General features: G+C 43.0%; 1 protein-coding gene across 1 annotated transcript in view; it reads right to left on the reverse strand.

Annotated features, from left to right (window-relative positions):
• CDRT4 (CMT1A duplicated region transcript 4) overlaps positions 1-292 on the reverse strand; it is a 30,406-nt gene extending 30,114 nt beyond the window's left edge. Inside the window, exon 1 of the mRNA XM_037494595.2 lies at positions 119-292. The gene's annotated coding sequence lies outside the window, so the exon portion shown is untranslated. The remainder of the gene's footprint in view (positions 1-118) is intronic.
• Positions 293-20,413: the final 20,121 nt, after the last annotated feature.

Below are 20,413 nucleotides of genomic sequence, written 5' to 3' on the forward strand. Positions count from 1 at the left end.
CCCGTGCATGAGGGGCATGATGCCTCATAGTTGAGGGTGAGGGTTTAGACATTCGTTCTGGGTTTAGACATTCGTCCTAGACATTGGAACCCAATGTTTCCTCCTCCCAGACTGCTACCTGAGAGGTTTCTATGATGCCCCATTCTCCCTTCAATATCTTGGTGTTGTGCCGGATGTTTAGTCTTCGTCTGCAAAAGTCCCCTGTGTCCTTAATCCAACTCCCACTTTGTCTTCTCTTTGCTGCTGCCAGCCATCTTCTCTCTGCTGCCCTCAGGTGGTCCAGGAACCTCAAGTCAGGGGTAAATGGGGTATTGTGACATCAGCAGTTGCCATGTTTCCTACCCTTGACACATCTGCCCTGGTCTCCTCCTAGGTGAGCTCAGCCTGCTCCAGGGTGCAATCTTCAAACCCTGCTAATGGGAACAAAACAGACCTTCTTGCGCCTGACCTACTACTGAGTGCCCTTACACAAGGCACAGCATCTGCATGAGCTCATCTGGGGTCTCTGATTTCAGAGCAGTAAATGAGAAACTTAGTTCATTTCATTAAACAAACACTTATTCCAGGCCAGTCTTGTTCAGCTACAAAGATGGACGAGGCCAGTAACTTCCTTAGTATCAGAAACATCTAGAAAGTCTATTGAGATACAGTAGAACAGGAGGACCCAGGCAGTTGCATTTGCACAAGCTCCTTTCAGTGTTTTTCAGAAACAAGATGCTTTTTGGATGAACAGGAAAGAATGCTGTTAACCAAGAAGACGTCAGGACTCAGCCCCCTTCCCCTCCACCCCAGTGCTTGGCCTCAAGAGTGTGTGCAGCTTGGAACCTCAACGGTGAAAAATTCCCCAAGACTCAAAAAGGATCCAGCTCAGAAGACTAGGAAGTCTGGCCATTAACTGCAGATGTCAGCTTCAGACAGCCTGCAGGAGCCAGGCAGAACTCTCTCCCATGGAACCTTCACACACTAGCAGAATTTCCACTGAAATTTCTCTTCCAGCACCCATTAGTCTTAATTCTCCCCCACCACCACCACCACCACTCAGGTTTCTGCCCACAACCTGTCCGCCCCAGAACCTGAAGGGTCTTGCATGCTGCAACCCTGTGAGTATCCCTCTTCCTCGAAATCGCCAGTATCCCCCATGTCTCCTCCTCTTCAGAGTTCCCTATAAAAAGCCCAGGACTGAAACAAAAACAAAGCAAAACCCCACCAACTGGGAGAACATTTTTGCACACAACACTAATGATAAAGGACTGATCACAAAAATCTGCAAAGAGCTAATGAGACTCAACAACAACAAAGAAAATAATCCAGTCAAAAAATGGGCAGAAGAGCTAAAAAGAAACTTCTCTGAAGAGGAAATGCAAATGGCCAACAGGCATATGAAAAAATGTTCAACATCACTTGTCATCAGGGAAATGCAAATCAAAACTACCATGAGATACCATCTTACACCAGTGAGAATGGCACATATTAAAAAAACTAGCAACAACAAATGTTGGCGAGGATATGGAGAAAAAGGAACTCTCCTGCACTGCTGGTGGGAGTGCAAACTGGTCCAACCACTATGGAGAGCTGTGTGGAGATTTCTTGACCTACTAAACATAGAGCTTCCATAGGATCCAGCAATTCCACTCCTAGGTATTTACCCAAAGGACACAGAAACATCAATTCCAAAGACACCTGCACCCCTATGTTTATAGCAGCACTGTTTACAATAGCGAAGCTTTGGAAACAACCCAAATGCTCAAAAATGGATGACTGGATCAAGAAGATGTGGTACATATATACCATGGAATATTACTCAGCATTCAAAAAAGATAAACACATGCATTTTGCAGCAACATGGATGGCGCTGGAAGGGATCATGCTCAGCGAAATAAGCCAGAAAGAAAAAGAAAAATACCGGATGGTCTCACTCATAGCAGGAATCTAGAAAACTTAAATAAGGGACCAGGAAAATGAATAACTTAAGAAAGTGAAAATCAAAATCAACAAAAAACTATGAACCAGAGACAGTTTTTGGGGAGTGGGGGGCAGGAGGGGAGGGATTGGGGTCAGAATGGGGGGGTTGCAAATGTATGGGGAATATAAAAATAAAATTTATTATTTAAAAAATAATAATAAATAAATAAATAAATAAGCCCAGGACTGAAAGGCAGAAGAATATATCTTTGTCACTAAGTGATAGGAAAATGCACCCCAAGTGCTCTTCAACAGGAATCCACCATCCCTTACAGACCATCAGTCAAAATCTTGCTCAGACCCCTCCTTTTCGCTGCTTCTCCAAAAACCTTTCTCTCCACCAGTACCTCTACAGATTCCAGTTCCTCTTCAGGCCCCATCCCACACTCCCTTCAAATCCTTGCCCACTCTCCTTCCCTCGGGGAGGCCCTGCCTTTAATCTCTCCTCTTCTTGTGGGCACACTGCAGTCAAAGAGTGAGTGGCCTTTTGGGAGAGGAAGGAGATGAGGTCAGAAAAGGTTGGGTCCTTTCTCCTAGGAAGTCTAGGGAGGTCAGTGGGCATCTCCATGTGCAAAGGTCAGAGATAGGGGTAAGTATACAAGAGGTGTATACTGTGGGTGACCTACCCCACAGTTCCACAAGAACCACCAAAGACACAACCCTTAAAGCCTTCCCTGGCTTGAAGTGGCTCTGAAGTCCTTGTAGATCTGGCACTGCAGGTGACAGGAGCCAGGGCCCAGCTGGAAGTCAGGTCCCTGGACATATCGGTTGGCCTTGAGGAGTGACATCAGTCCTGCCACCTGCCAACGCACAGACTGGGCTTCCGGAGACTGTGATGCTAATCACGTCTGTTACTGTGTTGTTTGTGGCAAGACTCCAAGCTTTGAAAAGAAATCTATAGCCCAAGTTATTTTCCTCCAACAGGGCTTGCCTGGCCTTTGATCATTGGCTTTAGGGAGGTACATTTTTCCCTCCTCTGTATGGGCAAATTCCCCCCGAGTCAGCATGATGTGTATCTGGGCTCAGCCACTGGCATCTATGGCTCTGAGAGAGCTGGTGGCCAGCACCACCAGGCACTGCTCCTCCCTGGCGCTGACGGGGCCCGAGACACCCATGGGCTGCCATCGTCCCTCCATGTATCTGCAGCCTGGTCACTGGGGCTCATTGTGAACCCTTTTCTGGTAGATGCTGAATGTAGCCCCTTTGTGCAGTGCAGGATAAGTTTAGCCCACCGCCCCCCTCCCGGGGCTCACAAGCTGGCTCCAGGCCCCCTGTGCATGCACCCTGTTCTGTTCTCAAGTTTTTAGACACTAAGCAATCCAACATTCAAAATATTCTACATGGACCTAACAGGCAGATTCTGCTATTTAGTCCCCTTTTCACAAATGAAGGAAATGAGGCACAAAAATGTTGACTTTCTCATGGATACACAGTTACTGAAAAGAGTCAGATATGCAAACTCCAGAATGTACCCCACTGAGAAGGGGATGCCCTGGCAGCTCTCTGCAGAGATTCAAAGAAGAGCACATTCAAGATCCTCAGGGGACTGGCCCCGCCCCCCCTCCTGTCTCTCCTCTATGCACAATTCTCTCCCCCTCCTCCCACTCCAAATCTTTAACTTAATGGACTCAGCTATCTCTTTGTCTGCACACTCAGATTTGCTAGAAAAACTGAAAAGAAAGGGGGAAATCGATGCTTTAAATTAGAAGGTTATCAACTCTCCCTCTGGGTCCCCAAGTTGCCTTCACGGTATTAAACATCAGCACACACTACCCCATACTATGCTAGTATGGTCCCCCCCAACCCCGGTCCTATACCTTTGACTGAATAAGTCAAAGATGGACCATACGATCAAATCATGTGGTCAGTCCATTATCTGTTCTCTCCCCTGTGACATGTCTTAGAACAAAAAGAGGACCCAGGCCAGTTCTCTCTCAGGAACACAAATAGTAGGTAAAGAACTGGCAGCAAGAGCCAAAGCTAAAAATGTGCACTGAGCACCATAAAGCTCTTGAACTGTCTTAGCAAAGCAAAAGATCCAAATAAGCTGCACGTGTTACAATTGATTGCTATACCTCTCTAGACACCCCTTCTCATTCTGTTTCCTTATTTTTTTTTAAGATTTATTTATTTATTTATTTATTTATACAAGATTGATTGATTGATTGATACAAGCACTGGGTACAGTCAGAAGCGCAGGAGGGTGAGAGAATTCACCAGAGCCAGAGCGGGGAGCAGAGCAGGCAGAAGGACTGAAGTACACTGCTGAGGGGAGCAGCGGGCGGCAGGAGAGGTCTGCGCACCATGTGGGACCCTCCTCTGGTGGCTGGGGAGCAGCCGGGGATCGAACCGGTGCTGCAGAGGCTGCGGGTAGTTTAACAACCCAGCTCTCAACCGCTGCGCCACCAGGGAGGCCCCTGTTTCCTTATTTATAGAAGAAACTGCTTCCCACAGTCTGGATTGTGCTGACTGTATCCATATGGTGTCCTTTGACAAATTTCTCTGTCTCCTATACACTGGCCATAAGATCTAGAACCCTGATCTAATCTAGTTTTCTTTTTGAAAGTCTGTGATATAAATATCAGTAGGTATATATGCCAAGCTGTCTCTCCTTTTTTGATATTAGCAATTATTGATGATTGCTCACAAAAAAGTTACTAGAGGCGTCAAACTGGTAATATTTTAATTCTATCATTCCTTCATTTTCTATTCCAGAATATTTCTATAAGGAAATACTTTTTGTCGACTCTTTGGTTAGAAAAGCAGGACAAGTTCTGGGTTTTCCCCCTTATTTATTAGTGTTCAAAATAATAGACTGGATACTTGCTCCAAAAGTGACTGATGTTGGTTCTTTGTAATGAAGTTATGAATGTAGATATACTTGAAGTGTTTCAATCCATTTCAGTTCTTATTCATATAGATGCTCAAGCTGGCCCTTCTCTAATCAGTTAAACCTTTTCGAGTTGGTTTCTCAGCCCTTTCAACATAGCCCCAGAAGTCTTTGATAGTTTCCTTGCTATTTTTATAACAAGCTCTTCCAGGTTCATCTAGAACATGAGGTTAGCAATTTCTCTAAGAAACCCTCTTCCCTGCTGACCATATTGTTAGAATTTGCATGAGACTCGCTCCCACCCCTGTCTTTGACCCTGTCTACATCCCTCCTTGCATGTTCCCCAAAGACCTTCATACACAGCCTCACCCGGGGACAGCTCCCTATGCCCCATAATATAAATTTCCAGGGAATCGTTGTTGCACTATAGGCCACTTTAATTCACTTACATTTTTGTGTGTGGAATTCAGGAATAGCTCAACTGAACAGTTCATCTCTGACACCAGTGACATCAGCCAGGGAAGCTGGATTGGAGACTCTACTCTGAAGGTGATATCATCACATACCTGGCATCTTGATGCCCTGTAGTCTCTCTCATTCTCTCTCTCTCTCTCTCTCTCTCTCTCTCTCTCTCTCTCTCATTCTCTCTCTCTCTCTCCCCCTCTCTTTCTCTCCTCCCTCCCTCCTCCTTTTCTCTCTCTCTCCTCATGTATCTATCCCTGGGTCTTGGACTCCTCACCAGAAGGGCGATCTCACAGTAGCCACACTTCTTACACGACAGCTGACTTCCAAGAGGCAAGATGCAGAAATTACAGGTGAGTTCAGTGCTACTCCTACAACTAGCACAGCCTCACTTCCATCATATTCTATTGGTCAAAGTCATCACAGCATTTACCCGGCTTCAAAAGGGTACAGAAATAGATTCCACCTTTCTGACGGAGGAGTCACAAGGACATGTTGCAATGAGCTATCTTGCTGTGGCCATCTCAGAAAATAGTCTGCCACAATAACTATATCTGGTCATTCACATCAGAACTTCCCCTGACTCACCTATCTACTCAACACAATAATTCCTGAGTTAGATCAGTAACTCATGCTAAGGAAGTTGAACAAAATTTCTGAGGAAATGAGAAATATTTAGAAACAATTTCATTTTTTTCATTTGAATTTCCCTTTAATTCTCAGGGTTTTTTTTTTTTTAATCTCATAAAAAGAAAACTCTGCCTGTCAAGGCAAGCACCAGATATCATCTGCTCTAGCAATTTTTCTCTGATCTCCCACAGCACTTGTTCACACTAGCAGTGCAAGCCTTCTATCTCTTTTGTGGCTGTTTTCACACCCAGTCCAAATAAAGTCTGCATTTCCCAACCACCCTCGCAATTAGGTGGTCATAAGACTGGCCAAGGAAACATAAGTGATATGTGCAGCCATCAGGAATGCTCCCATTCTCAAGAAAAACAGCTATTGTGTGGGGAAAAACTTTGAAAATATTAAGCTAAAGATTACAAAATTATTCTTCCCCAATGTTATCATTTCTTCTCTGGTATTATTTACCAGAATACTAACTTTTATTCTTCTGTAAGTAAATTCTTCCCTGCTACCTGGAGATAAACTAAAGTTACTCTTTTAAAAGTAGTGGATCCAGAAGCCCTCTATTTTGCACACAAAAAAAAAAATCCCCTAGGCTAAATATTAGGAATAAGTGGAATTAAGCTCTAATCACCTTTTGTTCTCTATTTCCTTTACCCCCTCCTTGTGATTAAGAGTTAACTGGCTCCACCTGCCTTCCTGGGAACTTGGAAAATTGTGTTACATCCCTAATAAAATTTTCTGTGCCTCTCTGGGGTTGAGAGCAGCATCAGAAACAAACATCTGCTAAGCTAAGAAAACACCCTGCTGAGAAAGTCAAACACCTTGACTCATGTCACCTATACTGCCTGGCATCTCATCAGACCTGGAAACGTGAAGCCCTGCATTTCCCTCACATTCTTTCCTCTTTTATATAAGCCCAGCTCCCCTGCTATTTGGGAAGCCAGTTCTTGATAGGTGCCTATGCCACAGCCTCCCTTGACAGTCATTTTGAAGAGTTTGGCTTGCTAGGCACAAGCAAAAGACCTGGTTTTATCATTTATAATAAAAGAGAGTAAATGCTTAATTCTTTACAAATAATTACTAACTGTAGGGTCAGGAAGACCACAGTGCAGGTTTTCCAGCAGACCGGGTAAAGGAGGAGTCAGAGTTCTCAGTGGTTTTGCAAGTTTTTATTGGGATTACCAGGTACACGGCAGGCAGGGGCGCTAGGGGGCTGGGAGGCTGGCAGTTCTCCCAGCCCCCAGCAAGTCTTCACTCTGTCTGGGCTCTCCGTGTCTCTCTCTCTCTCTCTTTCTGCTTCTACTGGCGTCCCCATGACACCGCCCTTAAAAAAAAGCCCAGTCTTAGGCCAGGTGAATCCCATCTACCTATGCCCACACCTTATTCCAGGTGCCCGCCATCAGGCATGCACTCAGGACCGCAAGGATCCATCATCTATCCTGATGGCGGGAGGGCAGAAAAGCCTCACATTTTTCCTTACCCTACACTAACTTTCATAATTTACTTAATAGTCTTGAATTTGGCCAGTAGGAGCCACGTGAAGTGGCTTTGACACAACTCCTGTGTAGGGTTAATTTCCATCACATTTTTTATTTACACATTGATTAAAGCTGAGACAAGCCAAAAAAAAAAAATATATATATATATATATAAATATATATAAAGCTAAGTGAAAGTAGCTAGTCACAAAAGACACCATATTATATGGGTCTATTTATAGGAAATGTCAAAAAAAAAAGATAAGTAGGTAAAGACAGAAAGTAGAGTAGTGGTTGCTTAGGACTGGGGGAGAATAGGAGGGCTGGAGAGATGATGCTAAAGGCTATGGAGTTCTTGTGGTTTGATGAAATAGCCTCAAATTTGATTGTTGTGATGGTTAATATGCTAAAATCCATTGAGTTGTCCATTTAAACTGGTATATTACATGGCATGTGAATTATATCTCAATAAAGCTATTTTTAAAAATAAAAATATTTGAATTATCTTTTTCCAAATATATGCCAAAGATTAGATAAGAAAGGCAACTGATGAAAGACATAGCTTATAGATAACAGATAATAGATGGTAGGGTAGCTAGCTGGATGATGGACAGATGGGCGGACGGACAGAAAGACAGACAGCTAGATATAGAGATAGATAATGAATAGATACATATAGATTTAGACATGCTTCCCATTTATTTCTTCTCATGTTCTTCCCTCCAAGACCAGCAACCTGAGAAAGCAGAAAGCTCTATCAACATATCATGAGAGTTTCTAAGTTTTTAAGATGGCAAACAACAAAGGAGTATTGAATGCGAAGTCATAGGCACAAATGTTCCCTCCACTAGCTCCCTCAGCCTTTCTGACTGGTTCTGATAGTTTAAATCACTCGCAGGGTCTGCTACTTACTTCTCTTAGATCTGCATCCAAACTCCCAGCTCTGAATTGTATTACCATGATAAAACGCAAGATATATTTTATGCTACCAACCTTCAACTTTCAACACCAGGAAAATGGCTGCAATATAGTTAATCAGAATAGCAAGCAAACTCATAGGAATTTCCTCTGTCTTTGGAACACTTTATGTAATCTATTTTGCAAGAGATCCACATAACTAATTCATTTTTCATTGGCAACAATCAATATGAATTCGTGCTCCCAGAAGCAGCACTAGAGTTACACAGGGTGCTGAGACTGGAGGAGCCAGGCAAGTCAGGAAATGTTTTTCATGGCTTGTCTGCACACAGTGGATAATGCACATGAAAAATGCACAGCCAGATTCACACACACACACACACACACACATACACATCATTTTCTAGGCAGACATAAAAGACTTTGTCTTCTACCCCACGTCCATAAACCTGCCTTCCAATCACATATGGCCCTATCGCAAAATGTTCAAACATTCAAGGGAAGATGTTCTCATCCATCTTGGAATCTGGTCCAGTATTTTTCAATTCTGCCTCTCATTTTTTCATCACCATAACCCTGTGTTCCCAAATGTCAGTCTATGAAATGGCAGTACTTCCAAATGATTTGGGGAGCTAGCTACAACATAGCCAGCCTGAAGTGGTGACTCAGTAGGTCTGGAGGAAAGTATAGAGAGCAGTACTTTCCTTTTTTATCCAATATTTCACATCCAGTATTTCCTAGAACACTGGTTAGAAAGCAGTACTTTTAACATGAGTCTGGGAATCACTGGTCTAGACTGTAGCAACATCCCTACTGGTCTTCCTTCTCTGGCCTAATAGTCTGACTCCAATTTTTTGTCTGCTGACAGTTTTTGAGCTTCACCTATCCCTCTTGCCTTGGTGTCCAAAGACGGGCAAGCTAATAAGAAAACCTGGGTGCTCCATCTTTTTGACACCAGCAAGAAATTCCAACCATACAAGCCCCCACCTGTGTGCACAAACTCTCAGTTCAGCCCTGCCCCTTGCCTGCCATAAAAACCCCAAGTCAATCTCTCCCAATCCCAATGTCTCTCTTAGGACATTTAGGATCAAGGAAGGACGCCTGCCCTCTCCCAGCAGAAAGCCTCATCATGAAAGTATCAAACCTCCGCATATCCCCTTAGTGTATGTGCAACACCATCAGTTGACATCTGAAGAAAATTGTGGGTGTGAATCGACCTGCCTCTGCCAGGCAACCACACCATCTACTCTCTGGTCACTAAGAGAAGTTCTTCATACCACGGTTGGAGTCATCTTTCCAAAACATAGCTTTGCTCTACAATATTTCTTGACTCACACTACCTTCATTCCTAAAAATAGACAGATCTTGTAGGTCTCTTTTCATCTCATCAGCCTTATCTTTCCCAGGCCTCGCCTATACCAGGGTGGTGGGAGCATATCCATAAGGAACAGTTAGTTAATTTCCTACATTGCCACTGCCTTCTTTCTGGTCTAATGGTGCAAAGCTATCACAAAGAAACCAGATCACTTCCACAATGGAAAACAATCTGAAAGCAATCCAGCAGAACTTGTTTTCCTGTGCTCTAAGAACAGACAATACTGGAAACGTGTGCGTGGAGAGGCTCTCGCAGCAGAGGGCATGGAAGGAGAGACAGGACAAAGGGAAGAGCCTCTGAATCAGGAGTCCTGGAGAGCTGAGAGGAATGCCCCCTTGGCCCTTCAACTATAGATACCTTCCATCCCACAAACCCCAGAATCAGCAGGAGGAAAAACTCCAATCCTCATAAGGCTTGGGGCATGAAAATTGAATCCTATCCCACAGGAACTAAAAAGAGTCTTTGAGGATTTCCCTGTGAGCCAAGCCAGGAGTGCCAGCGTGATGTTCATGGTGCCCGACTGCCTCAGGCACCATCAGGCTGCCCCCTCTACCAGGTATGACCTCTTCATTGATTTGCAAAACTCCACCCCTCCATCAAGGCCAGCTTCACCTCTGGGTGAAGTTTGGAGCTCCTCTAACTGAAATCCTCATGCTTCTTTCACTGTAATATTGTTGGTTTGCTTACGCCAGTGGGGCAACAGCTTCTGTGTGTGCAACTGTGTTTTAATTACACTACACACAAGGCATAAAGGGCTAGCAATATGCAATATGCCTGGCCCACCTTCTGCTATGCGTTTTGAATTTATTATCTTCCAGAATTCCTGTGATTTATTTAAATAATACTAGTCTATTGTACTGCATTATTAATATATCAAAAAGCACTCCTTTTTTCCCAAATACTTTTTTTTTCTTTTTCTTTTTTTTTTAAAGATTTATTTATTTATTTATACAAGCACTGGGTACAGTCAGAGGCACGGGAGGGTGAGAGAATTCACCAGAGCCAGAGCAGGGAACAGAACAGACAGACTAACGAAATACACTGCTGAGGGGAGCAGCAGGCGGCAGGAGAGGTCTGCGCGCGCCATGTGGGACCCTCACTGGTGGGCCGGGGATCGAACCGGAGCTGAAGAGGCTGCAGAGGCTGCAGGAAGCTTCGCAGTCTGGTGCTCAACCACTGCGCCACCAGGGGAGGCCCCCCAAAGACTTTTTTTAAAAGCAGTTTCTAGTTTAAACAATGTTGAGAGGGCAATACACAGATTTCCCGTGTACTTTTCTGCCCCTCCCACGTGAATAGCTTTCCCATTATGAATATATTTCACCACAGTGGCACGGGTGAATCTACACTAACACATCGTCATTGCCCAAAGGCAGTAATTTACCTTAGGGTCACACTTGGTGTGATACATTGTATGGGTTTGGATTCCTTTCTGTTCTGTCTATTCACCCTTCCCTCCGCCACTCCAAGCCCAGCAACTACTAATTTTTTCTAGTCTCCATAGTTTGTCTTTTCCATAATGTCAAAGAGTTGGAATCATATAGTATGTAGTCCTTTCAGATTGGCTTCTTTCAATTAATATGATGCATTTAAGCTTCCTCCATCTCTTTACGTGGCTTGAGAGATCATTTATTTTCAGCGCTGAAGAATATTCCATTGTCTGGATGTACCACACTTATTTATCCAGTCACCTACCTACTGAAAGACACATCAGCTGCTTCCAAGTTTTAGCAATTATGAATCAAGCTGCTCTAAGCATCCATGTGCAGGCTTCTGTGTGGGCATAAATTTCAGTTCTTTTCAGATAAGTACCAGGGAGTATAATTACTAGATCACATAGTAGATGTTTAATTTTTGTAATAACTGTCTTCCACAGAGACTATACCATTCTACATTCTCAACAATAATGTGTAGCATTCCCATTGTCCCACATCCTGGTCAGCATTTGGTATCATCAGTGATCTGGGTGATGGCCATTTCTAACAGGTGTGTAGGGATATCTCACTGTTGTTTTAATTTGTAATTCCCTGATGACATGTAATACAGAACATAAAGCATGACTTTCCAACATAAGCATTGAAAAGATCATACTGAGTGTGGGCCCTTGTTTGCTCATTTCTGTTTTTTACAACTCTGAGAACCCTGAAGTGGCCTGTGGCTCTCTCGCCCTCCCACTGAGCCTGTGCATACATCAAAGTACTCTACAGAGAGTTCTGGAAAGAACAGCTGAGCAATTGCTCTTTTGTTTAAAATTGCTTTAAGATGGACCTATGCCAGAAGATGGTGGGTTTTGAATAGGAATACAAATTTGATAATTCTCCATTCCTCTCCATTCCTTGGTTACCAGGCACCAAATGCCCACACTTGCACCAAAAAGCATGTCTCTGCCTACTGACATGTCTCTGCTTGGAAGCTACCTCTTCCACGCATATTCCTCCCATGGCTACAGGACACCTGCAAGCTTCAGGCTCCATGTACCTTGGACCATAGAAAGGTTTGAGGATCTGTTTTTTACCACCTGGGAAGCTTGGTAAAGTCCCCCTCCTTCTCTAAAAGCACAATTTCCTCTTTATAAAGGAGCGACTATAACATCTACCCTATTCACTTTGCAATAATGCTTTGAGTATTATATTGGAAAAATAGATTTAGAAATGCTTATAAACTGCCCAAGGGCCATGAAAATGGAAGCATTCTGCCATTACCTTCCCCTTTACAAGTGAATGAGTCAGACTTTGGTGTGGAGAATAGTTTCATGTAGATGCAAAAAATGTTTGGCATAGAAGGCACTCACTATTCTATGAAACAAGAGCTTAATAACACAGAGTAATCAGCAAGTCCAGTCTTATAGTGTAGCCAGGCAAATTTTTTTTGAGCTAATACTTCCTTTGGGAAGTGAAAAATAATTTCTTCCTTTGCTGTTATTTGAAATTTCAAATAAATAAGTAACAAATTAAATATCATGATTCCAATATGATCCCATAACCACCTCCCCAGCTGAAAGCTACTCTGGGGGGTATCAGCTATTTTCCCTTCATTTCCAAATGGTGGGGGGAGGGTGATATCTAACAGTCATTGAAATTTTACCACAGGCCAGGCTTATTTGAAATATTTCACAAGTGCTAGTTCAGCAGTTCATGAGGTATATACAGACATCCCCAATTTACATGGTTTAGTGTACAAATTTCCAACTTGACAATGGTATGAAAGCAATGTGCATGTGATCAAAAGTATACTTCAGGTTTGAATTTCAACCTCTCTCTAGGCTAGTAGCACGCAGGAGGCATTGGTGACACTGAGCCTGCAGCTCCAACTCCCAGTCAGCCTTGCAATCATGATGATAAGCAACGGATACTTTACACTGTTTTTCACTTGCAGCATTTACAAATTACATGAGATAGTCAATGTTTTGTTATACAATAGGCCTTGTGTTAGATGATTTTGCCCAAGTGTAGGGGCTCTGAGCATGTTTAAGGTAGGCAGGCTATGAAGTTCAGTAAGTTAGGTGCATTAAATGCATTTCCAACTTATAATATTTTCAACTTATGATGGCTTGTAAGATGTAAGCCCATCATCAGTTAAGGAAGATCTGTGTTCTTACTCTCCCATTTTACAGATGAAAAACTGAGGCACAGAAAGTGTGATTTGCTCTGTATCCAGCTAGAGTGGCAGGGCTAAACTCTGAGTCCCTAAAATCTGACACCTAACATAAGACACAGCATTTGAATCCATTTCAAATGGATTCCAACAGGTTCAAGTGGATTCCATTGTCCCCATCCACGGATACACCTTCAGGAGCAGCTACAGATTGAAATGCTGTAATATGAAACCTGATGGGAACAGGGAGAGGCAGTGGCTCCCTGTAGAACAGCTTCTCTATTTCTATTTCTCTGGGGGGGCATTGCTTCTCAGGAGCCCCCCAACTTGTACCCACTCACAACCCCATATAGCCCTCCTGTGTCTCCTCAAAATAAACTCACGAAGTAGGTTTATTTTTTTAATCAATGTTTATAAATGAGGAAACTAAAACCAGTGGGACTGACCTCAAGAACACAACTGGAAAGGCTGGGCTGAACTCCAAATCCAGGTTCCTGTGGAGCCACAGTCTTTTCCCTTGGTGCTTCACCCCTGCCCAGAGAGAGTCTTTGAGATTCCAGGGCCATGCAGACACTTGTTCAAGGAGCTGAGAAGCTACTCTGGACTTCCATTTCCTCCAGCTGAACATAGGTCATTTCTACTTTCCTAAGAACCCATCTCCCTCCAGGGGAACCAATCTTCACCCAGCCTGAAAGCTCAAAGACTTTTCTGAAAAATGTTTGAAGCATTTGCTATATTTCCAAAATGTCTGGAAATTTCATACCATATTTCATAATTGAATTTTTTTAATTTTATAATGGAGCTAAAAACTGCTCAGCAAGAAAGAACAGACTCATGATAAAAGTACAGAAGGCACAGGAAATAGATAAACCCTCAAGATTTAGGGATGACAGCAACCAAAGATGACAGTTACATATAAGGCCATTACTAGACATTGCATGGTTTGGATGACAGTTTAGGTGATGTGAAATCCAGAGGAGGTCTGGTGAGAGATGGCAGCACCAGAGCAAATACCCAAGTACAGTCATACAAGCAAGCCGAACTGACCAAAAAAAGGTGGGGAGTGGGGAAAAAATCAGCACACTCTACCTGAGCTTGGGAGGGATGACATCATTATGCACAATGGGGCAGAGAGCAGGTGGAACTAAGCAGAAGGAAGCTAAGACCTGCCTAGAGCCCACTCCCAGGCAGTAAGAGCAATGTGATAAGGCAAAGGGGAAGCTAGGAGACCCCTTAACCTATCTCAGTATGGAGGTACACATGGGAAGCAAAGCACCCACTCCACTGGAGTCCCAATGAGGAAGGCTGGAAATCACCCACAACAGGCTGGGATCACAGGCCAGTCACCCCAAGAGTAAGACATAATAAGACCTCTCTCCACCTGTGTTTTCATTAAAACATGACCCAGGAGCTCTTTATGGTATTGAACTGGCCTCCCCAGGCTGAAATGGATATCCACTAACCCCACCAGGATGTAAACTCCCATGGAACATCCAAGTTAACAGCCAACATCCATGTCAGTCTCCAGGACATATTTCTCCTGCACTGATGTGTCCTCACCACCAAGAACAGTGCCTGACTCAGGAGAGATGCTGTTCTTTTGTGAACTCACTAAGAAACCAATCAAAGAGTAAAGTACAGACACCATTCCTCAATCAGGCACCTGGTGCTTCTGTCACAAAGAAGATGCCAGTCTGGCATCAATTCCCCACACTGGGACAGCCCATGACTCCGGCCTCCGCCCTTCCCTTCAGGGATCTCAAGCTGCTGGCCTGGGTGATCTACAGCCTGGGGGGAGGATTTTAACAATATCCAGGTAAATAAGAAGAATCCCTTTCGGGGGAACAATAGAATTCAGGTTATATATGTTTTAGCCTAGAGTTTAATCCATATGGAAAAAAGCACAGAAATGATGAAACATTCTGTACCATAAGCATAAAGATGATAAATATGTGATAGATAGGTAGATAGATAATCCTTCAGATTTATGCACATATATATGTATGTCTTTGTGAATATATGTGTGTATGTATAGATAACCTTGATATGTGGATGTGTGTGGATGTGTGTGTGTGTATATATATATATATATATATAGTGCAAAGTGCTGCCTTCTACCTCTCAAATCCACTTTGTTGGGATTCTTTTCTTGTCCATTTTCAGTCATATTGAAAAAAATGTGTGGAAAGAAGTGAAAATTCCTACTCTTTTTGGATGACTTTCTGAGAATATAGGATCTTCTGGAATGGAAGCACTAAATGAGTAAGAGATGTGCAATGGATTAAATTGTGTCCCCTAAAAGTCCTGAACCCTAGCACCTGTGTATTTGACCCTACTTGCAAATAGGGTCTTTATAGAGGCAATCAGGTTAAAATAAAAGCATTAGTACTGATTGGGTTTTTTAACCACCTATTAATAGTTTGTGGTACTTTGTTATGTAACACTAGGAATCTAACACAAGTAGAAACTAGCTGAGGCAGAAAAAGCAATGTCATCGAAACTTAGTTTTTCTCCAATTCTCTAAACTGCTTTACTCAGTCCTGGCTCCTCTCCCAGACAAGTTGTCACCACATTGTGGCCCGGAAGGGACAGACCTGTAACATTCCAGTTCCAAGTCCTCTGGGGAGAGACCTTCTCTCACAGGAATTCCAGAAGAAGACCTGGAATCAAGTCTTTAGTGACTTGAAACTTGAGGGTGGAGTTAGCCTCCACCAACACTCCAGGATCTGAGATTGGGGTAAGGATTATCCCCCCATGGTTCTATTACCGCAGGACAGGGGCAAGGGAGTGGGAGTGGATGCTGAATGCTAGGGAGGTAACAGAGGAAGGAATCTGGAATACACGTTGGCATAAAGGATTCTTGCATGTATTTATTGGGTACCAGGCACTATTCCAAGTACTTGTGATAGATCAGTGAGCAAAATGGACTCTGCTCTACAGGAATTTACACTCAAGTAGGAGGAAAAATTAATTATTAAGGGTCAAGGAAATCACCATGGCAAATTCGATGCCTGCCATCCTGTGGACTATGAATTTTTGTTGAATGAATAAATGAATGGAACAATGAATCTGCCAGCTGAATTCTAATGCATGGGGATGGGGCTTTGGGGGTGGCTCTCAAATGATATGTAGGATAGAACTTCAATAGAGAAAGAGGCAGGTGATCTCTGAGCTCCAGGAAGATGATAATCAATAACTTAATACTGGAGGGCCTAATACCTAGGGAGATGACATTCTTTGACAAACACATGGAAAATTGTTTTAAAATAGACACATAAAAAGGACCTATTACAATGGCACTTTTGTGGAGCTAAAACTGGGTGTCGTTTAAATACTGTTTTTCTGTTCCTTCAGGAAACTCCTTGCCAGCCTGTCTCAGTATGAAGAGAACTGTGCTTTATTCTAAGAAAAAAAGAAGAGCATGGAGTCATACTATTTTGCAATCAGGATTCTTCAAGATCCAACTGTTTTTAAATCCAAAATGCTCCCTCCCTGGATGAGATCATGGATGAAGTGAGTACTTGCAGCTGAGTCGGTGAGCTTTCAGAAAAAGCAGAATTCTAAAATAACAGCCTCAACAATGCAGCTCCTTCTGAGATTCTGAATCACTCAAGCAGGTCTCCACCACCCAAGGATAGGACATAATCTCTTTGTTGTTTTTAAGTCAGGAGAAAAGACAGTAAAAGTTTCAGTATCTGTTCACCATCTTCAAAGTCACCCAGGATGTTTTAGTCATTGGTTTAATTCATTCATCAACAAATGCTTTTTTGAGCACTATATGCATGCCTGAGAAACAGTGATGAACAAAAACTGGCTCAGTTCTACACTCAGGGAATGTATGGCCTACCCTAGTTTACGTTTGTAACAGTCAGCAGGCCAGCCTCAACCGATCGAAACAAATATACAATGTCAAGTTACATGGGAACATAAGCATGGAGATTTGACCTAATCAAGAGGGTCAGAAAAGATTTCTCATGCCCGCTGCTCCCCTCACCAGTGCTTTTGGTCCGTCTGCCCATTCTGCTCCCTGCTCTGTCTCTGGTGAATCCTCTCACACTCCCGCGCTTCTGGTCTGCACCCCAGTTCTTGTATAAAAATAAATCTTTAAAAAAAAAAAAAAGAAGTGATAATTCAGGGCCTTCCTGGTGGCACAGGGGTTGAGCCTAGCGCTGTGAAGCTGTCCGTGGGCTTTGTGGCACAAGTTCAATCCCCAGCCGGCTGTGGAGCAACCCACATTGCGAGGTGGACCTCTCCTGTCTCGCCCACTGCTCCTCTCAGCAGTGCGTTTCGGTACATCTGCCCTTTCTGCTCTAAACTCTCTCTGGTGAATCTTCTCACACACACCCCCACCCCGTGACTCTGGCCTGTACCCCACTTCTAAAAAAATAAATAAATAAAAAGAAGTAATAATTCAACTGAAATTTAAGGGATTAAATTTAAAGAAGACATTTTGCTTTGCTTTGCTTAGAGTCTTCAAGATATTTCTGGGCCTAGGAGAACTGGAAAAGGACATGTGGTCAGAAAGCTCCCTGACATATTTGACCCAGAAACTCTATTCTGGTAACTCATCTCCAAGAATTGGAGTTCCACAGAACAATCTTAGAAACACAAGGAACACAACCCTAATTAAACAGGATTCCTGGCAACCAGAAGCCTCTCACGCTCCCTCAAGCTGCCATCGCGGGACCCGCTCCGCTTCTCAGCCTGCAGAGATTCTGCTCAGTCAGAACCCATCCCTCAGGGCCTAACTGTGAGCTCTCCCCCATCTCCTCCTCTAAATTAAGGTCACACTTCCCTCATGTCTACAAAACTTTATGTGATTAAAGCTCTGTAATCGTTTGATCAGTTGTTTAAATGTCTGTCTCCCACAATAGACCTCGAACCCCTCCAGGGCAACGCCTCCCCTCCTTTCGATCCCCAAGGACCAGGACCAGGAGCAGCACTGGGCTCTGGGAGTGTTCAGGCTCCTGGACCCCTCTCAGGAGGCATGCGAGTCTCCCTCCATGCACAAGCGGCCCAGAGAGACCTTCCATCCTTTCAACCTCTCCTTTGTGGGGGTCTCTGGCAACTTGAGGGTGACTGTCCTGGAGATCTTTTCATCAGTTGTTCTCTCTGTTTACCTTTGGGGTTTCCTTCAAAGGGTGTCTCCATCTCCAGTTTTATGGAGATATAACTGATTTGCAGTACTGTATTAGCTTTAGATATTTGACATAATGATTTTTATCTTGTGAAAGGATCACCACAGTAAGTCTAGTTAACATCCGTCATCTCTCATAGTTACAATATTTTTCTTGAGATAAGAACTTGAAGGCATACTCTTGGCAACTTTAAAATATGCAACAGAGTATTGTTAACTACAGTCTCCATTCTGAACATGAGGTCCTGGGACTTACTATCTTTTAGCTGCAGATTTGTACCTTTGATCACCTTCCTTCAATTCCCCTCCTCCCACCTCTGGCAAACACCAATCTGTTCTCTACATCTATGAATTAGGGGTTTGTTGGGTGGTTTCTTTTTTTAGATCCTAAATATAAGTGAAATCATACAGTACTCATTCTGTTTTAGCACTTAGTATAATGCTTTCAAGTTCCATGTTATCACAAATAATGGGATTTCCTTCTTTTTGTGGCTGAATAATATTCGTGTGTGTGTGTGTGTGTGTGTGTGTGTGTGTGTGTGTGTGGCATTTTCTGTATTCATTCATCCCTCAATGGACACTTAAGCTGTATCTACCTTCTGGCTATTATAAACAATGCTGCAGTAAATATGGGGGTGCAGGTATCTCTTCAGGATATCAATTTCATTTTCTTTGGCTATATCCATAGGTGGGATTGCTGGATCACTGGTAGTTCTATTTTAAATTTTTTGAGAAATCTTTCTACTGTTTTCCATAATGACTGCACCAATTTATATTCTCACAACAGTGCACCAGGGGTCTCTTCTCTCCACATCTTTATTTCTTGTCTTTTTGGTAATAGCCATCCTAGCAGGCATGAAGTGAAACCTCATTAGGGCTTTGATTTGCATCTTCCAGATGATTACTGATGTTTTGCACCTTTTCATATACCTGTTAGCCATTACATAAAAGGTCTGTTTTTATCGAAGGATCTGGGCTCTAGAATTAGCCTGGCCTGGCTATGATTGTGTCATATCAAGCCTGACATTTTCTACCAACTAATTAGTTCACAAAGGAGCTATTTAGAAAGTAGAAACTGCCTGTTCCATGGGAGGAGGCTGGGTCCACTGGAAAAAGCACTGGGCAGGGATTCCAGAAGCTTACATTTGAGTCTGAACAATTTCACCAATATTGTACATGTTTAGGCAGTCACCTAACTATTCTGAGATTCTTCTTTTTAAAAAATCCTTGTTGTTGTTGTTTTTGCACAATATAGGATTTCTCCCCTTAGGTATGTTCACCATAGTTTTCCTACCATCAAAGTGCCCACAGGCCTCCACCATCTTCCACCATGCTTTCTTCCCCCACCCCTACTCTCCCCCTTTCTACCCCTCTCCCCCTCCCCTCCTGAGTATCTCAGATTTATGGTATGTTTTCAGGGGTCAGCCTTGCAGTTTATCGGATCCTTTGTTTGGTTTCTCTAGTTTCCACATCTAAGTGAAACCCTCTGGTATTTATCTGTGTCCTTCTAGCTCACCTATAAAAAGCCCTTCCATTCCATCCAAGTTGCCACAAATGGTATGAGTTTATCCTTTTGATGGCTGAGTAGTATTCCATTGTGTATATGTACCACATCTTCTTGATCCAGTCATCTATTTTTAGGCATTTGGAGTGTTTCCATAACTTAGATATTGTAAATAGTGCTGCTATAAACTTGGGGTGCAGGCTTCCTTTCATATTAGTATTTTTGTGCTCTTTGGGTAGATTCCTAGGAGTAGAATTCCTGGATCATATGGTTAATATATTTTTAGTCTTTTGAGGAATCTCCACACTTCTTTCCATAGGGAAAGTCTACATTCCATAGTCTATATTCCCACCAACAGTGTAAGAGGGTCCCATATTTAGCAAACATTGTTTTAAAATATATATAAATAAAAAAAAGAAATTAAAAAAGTTTTGAGTACTATCTCATGCAGAAAAGCTTCCAAGTCTCCACCACCATCAACAATAAAAATCAAATGGGATTTTCATCCCCTTTACTAGTCCCTTCC

Source organism: Talpa occidentalis, unplaced genomic scaffold (genome assembly GCF_014898055.3).
Source record: "Talpa occidentalis isolate TD23 unplaced genomic scaffold, MPIMG_talOcc4v2.1 talOcc4.7, whole genome shotgun sequence".
In the NCBI taxonomy this organism is placed as follows: domain Eukaryota; kingdom Metazoa; phylum Chordata; class Mammalia; order Eulipotyphla; family Talpidae; genus Talpa; species Talpa occidentalis.